Below are 4,887 nucleotides of genomic sequence, written 5' to 3'. Positions count from 1 at the left end.
CACTGCTTAAGAAATGTTTAACATCAGGCAGTTTAGTCCAGATACTTTTCTATCAGTGTTTACAAACCCGGGAAGTTATTTTAGAGATCTTAGTTGGAGGAGCAGCTGCTCTCTATGAAACATGGAGGGGACGCCATCAGGGGAAGCGCACCAGTGAAGCTATGACAGAAGGGATTTAGAACTGCGCTCCCATCGATTCACTTGAATCTCCACTCATTGCAGTACAAAATGGACAAACTGATTCTTCTTCATGGAACAAACAAAGACTTTGCATGATCTGCTGCTCTCTGTTTTACCCAAACTTAAATCAGTCACTCAATCCCGGACAGAGGATTACTTCTCTCGGGCTTCCACATGAGGAAGATTGCGTACTGGGTAAAATGAAAGGTGACGATTTTTGCTTCTACATTAATGAACATTGGTGCACAGATGTCACAGCGCTGGATAAATACAACTGTAATCCTTTTTATTCTCCCCGGGAAATTTCCTCATTCATTTTGACCGGAGTTTACATCCCACCGCAAGCCAACATGAGTGATGCACTGCAAAACCTGGTAAACCAAATATCCGGCTTGGAGCAAAAAAAATCCAATTTCTCTTTTTATTATCCTTGGAGACTTTAACGGAGCAAAAAACGAACAATCAACATTCCAAAATACAGGTAGCATATTAATTGTCCCACTGGAGAAAATAACATACTGGATCACTGCTACACAATTTCAAAAGATGCATATCACTCTTTACACCAGGCAGCCTTGGGGAACTCTTATTACTGCTTAGTTTATCTTATTCAAACATACAGGCAGAAACTAAAATCTGCTAAGCCTGTAGTCAAAACAGAGAAATGATGGACCAGTGAGACAAAGCAGGAACTACAATACTTTTTTGACTGCCCTGATTGGAGTGTCTTCGAAGCTGGAACTGACAGTCTGAATGAACTGACTGACACTGTGACATCTTACATCAGTTATTGTGAAGCAGGTTTTAGCTAACGAACCTGCATCAGTGTGGAAAGGCCTGCAGGTTATCACAAACTATAGGAGACCACCTCTCCACTAAAGCAAACAATGTCTTGGCTGATGACCTCAACACCTTTTACTACAGGTTTGAGAACAATATCTTCATCCGCCTCAGCCCAATGTCTGCCCCATCACACCTTTGGGAACCCCTCGTAACAACTCAGTAGCAGCTATTTATAATAATAATCTAAACGTCACACAAAAGACTAAACAAAAATGTAAAACATTTGAAGTTCTTTACACCAACATAAAATATTCAGTGTCCGAAAGCAGGTCGAGTCAGTTAATTCCACTAATTATTATTTATAGACCCCCAGGGCCCTACTCTGATTTTCTGATAGAATTTGCAGATTTCATTACAAATCTAGCTACTTCTTTAGACAAAGCATTAATTGTTGGTGACTTTAATATTCATTTTGATAATCAGGAAGACTCCTTAAGAGCAGCAGTTGTGTCCATTCTAGATTCAGTTGGAATCAATCAGAATGTTACAGGACCCACTCATAGTGGTGGACACACTCTCGATTTGTTGTTAACATTTGGATTAAAAATAAAAAACAGTCATAATTCCACAGTCTGAAGCTATTTCAGACCATTATCTAATCTCGTTTAAAATCTGCCTAAGTCATTGCATTTCTACCTCACCACGTTACCGTGTTAAGCGTACTTTCACGTCAGCTACAGCAGCGTGTTTTATTAATAATCTTCCCGAAATTACGATATTAGATAGATCTCCGTCAGACCCCACAGAGCTCGACTGGGCCACCGAGCATCTAGAAACAACGTTACGTTACACTTTAGATGATGTAGCTCCCCTTAAGACCAAAATGATCAGGGAGAAAAAATTAGCACAGTGGTATAATGATCATACACACCTTAAAACAGACCACTCGGAAATTAGAACGTAAATGGCGTCAAACAAAATTAACAGTATTTTAAATAGCATGGAAGGAGAGCCTCTTAAATTATAGAAAATCTCTTAGTGCTGCTAGATCAGCATATTTCTCCTCCCTCATAGAAAATAACAAGTGTGGCACGAGGGGGGGCGTGGGGGCCTAGGGGCGAGAGCCGAACGGCTTGTCCCACCCAAGCTCAACCTTATATACTTAACCAAGTCAACTACGCCACCTGGGAGGGTTATACCCAGGAAATAGAAGTAAACCCCAGAGTTTATTAGATCACACAAGTTCGATTCCCTTATTAATAAGTGTAGGCAGGAAACGTGGGCATCGTATATAATAAAAATTACAGAGTTTATTGAAAGCTTGGCTTTAGAAAATAAAACAAAAAGAAAATGTTCTCGCTGGTGAATACGGTCCGGTGACAATTACACAAAGAACAAAAATAAACAGACAAAATACTAAACAACAAATTTACACCATTTCCCAATAAGCAAAACAAAATAAAATCATTAAATACAGGGCTGGTGATCAGCACTAATTATCAAAAAGCACACTTCCACGCACACACACACCCGCACACACCTCACCGTGAACTCAGAGCACCCACTCATACACGTCAAAAGTGTCGCACGTAGAAATAGCACCACCAAAGACCCTTCACCCGTGGGACCCCAGCTCCTGAAAGAAACCAAAAGCAAAATAAATCTCAGGCAAAAATGAAGGAACAGCGAATTAAGGTCACAGTTCCACCGTAATATGATGGATGGTCACCAAAGCATAATATGATTCACCATATACACCGCTTAAACGAAAAACAATAAAAAACGTTATTAAAAGTTTGAGGGAAGCAAAACTCAAAAGGAGCGGCCGCGTCGTCCCCGATACTTGCACGTTGCACGATCCCACAGTAGACCAGACAATACCGGTTAAAACAAATCACAAAAGCCAAACGGCAGCAGCAGAAGTCCCCTTTTAAATAGTTGTAAGCTGAGGTTGTTCGCTCGGCGCACAGCGAGGGAAAAGTCGAATCGCAGCAATAATCACCCAGGACGAAAAAGGAGGATCCTATAATGCAAACAATGATACAGGATATAAATAATACAAGTAATTGCACAACTACATGCTGTAATTCCCCCTAACAAACCAAAACAACTTACCAAACGCGGATAGATAAGTTCCTGAGAATCAATTCACCGCTCAGGATACGCAGCCTTCAAATAACCTGCTGTTAAACTGAAGTTCAAGGACTGCACATTACTCACGCCACCTAACACGTGTTAAAGCTAAACATTGCTAAACAACTTCCTCATACCTGCAGGGAGGGCAGTAAACAGATCCAAACCAGCATCCAACAGGGACACACTGAAAAGACAGGCTAAGGATACACAAACGAGCCATTAGTGCAACAAGCAAAGAAAAACTAATTAGCCGACGCTACATACTAACAGCACATACCTGAAATCACTATAGCAGCCGAAAAAGGGGAGGATACGGACGTGACGCATGCCAGGCTCAAACCAACCCACTCTAAATAGTGCCTGCTCGCTACTGATTGGTGGTCAGGAGTGTCAATCACCACCTGTACCTCATTCATTCGGTCACACAAGCATAATCCTAGATTTTTATTCAGCACGGTAGCAAAATTAACAGGGAATAAAAGCACTGCACTTACATGCACACCACCAATAGGTAGTAATGATTTCATCAACTTTTTTAATAATAAAATTGAAAACATCAGGCAAGAAATCCAGACGGTTAATATAAATTCAAATTATTTTACAAGTAACCCTGTAGACAGCAGTGTAATTATAACGGACAATCAACTACAAAGCTTCACTCCTATTCATGAGAATGACTTAATTTCATTAATCTCCTCATCAAAATCATCAACCTGCATTCTCGATCCCTTGCCTACAAGTTTCTTTAAACAGATAGCTCCAGAGGTAATTAAACCTGTTTTAAAAATAATTAACTCTTCCATTAGCACTGGTTATGTACCTAAATCTTTCAAACTGGCAGTTATCCACCCCCTTATTAAGAAACCTGACCTTGACCCATGTCAGTTGTCCAACTACAGACCGATATCAAATCTCCCCTTTATATCCAAAATTTTAGAAAAGGTTGTAGCACAGCAGTTATGCTCACACCTGTTTATGAATAACATTTTTGAAATGTATCAGTCAGGATTTCGGCCTCATCATAGCACAGAGACGGCGCTAGTTAAGGTGGTAAATGACCTGTTATTGGCCTCTGATCAGGGTTTTGTCTCCTTACTTGTTTTGCTCGACCTTAGTGCAGCTTTTGACACCATTGATCACACTATACTGCTTGCTAGACTTGAGAACGTTGTTGGAATAAAGGAACAGCTCTCTCTTGGCTCAGGTCTTATTTGACTGATCGCTATCAGTTTGTGGATGTAAATGGTGAGTTCTCCACACTCTATGAGGTAAAGTTTGGTGTTCCTCAAGGATCTGTCTTAGGCCCACTGCTTTTCTCTTTATATATGCTGCCTCTTGGTGAAATCATTCATAAACATGGGATTCGCTTCCATTGCTATGCTGATGACACACAGCTGTATATTTCAGCAAAGCCAGATGAGAGAGATCAGCTTAACAATGTTGAGAAGTGTGTAAAGGACATTAGACAGTGGATGCTTAATAACTTTCTTCTGCTCAACTCAGATAAGATGGAAGTACTTTTACTAGGACCACATGCAGCTAGAAGTAAACTTTCCGATTCTGTAGCATCTCTGGATGGTGTTTCTGTTTCAGCATGTACGGCTGTCAAAGACCTTGGTGTGATTATTGACCCGAGTCTTTCCTTTGAGTCTCACGTGAATAATATCACCAGGATCGCCTTCTTTCACCTTAGAAATATTGCTAAAATTAGAAATATGATGTCGTTACAGGATGCAGAAAAACTAGTTCATGCTTTTGTTACTTCTAGATTAGACTACTGTAACGCTT

The 4,887-nt window shown here is 40.4% G+C and overlaps 1 long non-coding RNA gene across 1 annotated transcript; it reads right to left on the bottom strand.

The window, feature by feature from the left end:
• Positions 1-2,255: 2,255 nt before the first annotated feature.
• On the bottom strand, positions 2,256-3,498 carry LOC124387170. Its single transcript, XR_006926098.1, has 4 exons — positions 3,377-3,498; positions 3,234-3,296; positions 3,079-3,132; positions 2,256-2,986 (listed from the first exon to the last, which is right to left on the bottom strand). It is a non-coding gene; the product is annotated as an uncharacterized LOC124387170 (long non-coding RNA).
• Between the last annotated feature and the right edge of the window lie 1,389 nt (positions 3,499-4,887).

The sequence above is a fragment of the Silurus meridionalis genome, chromosome 6, assembly GCF_014805685.1.
Source record: "Silurus meridionalis isolate SWU-2019-XX chromosome 6, ASM1480568v1, whole genome shotgun sequence".
NCBI lineage: Eukaryota > Metazoa > Chordata > Actinopteri > Siluriformes > Siluridae > Silurus > Silurus meridionalis.
Note: the sequence above shows the minus strand (reverse complement) of the source record. Positions and strands in the feature narration are given on the sequence as shown.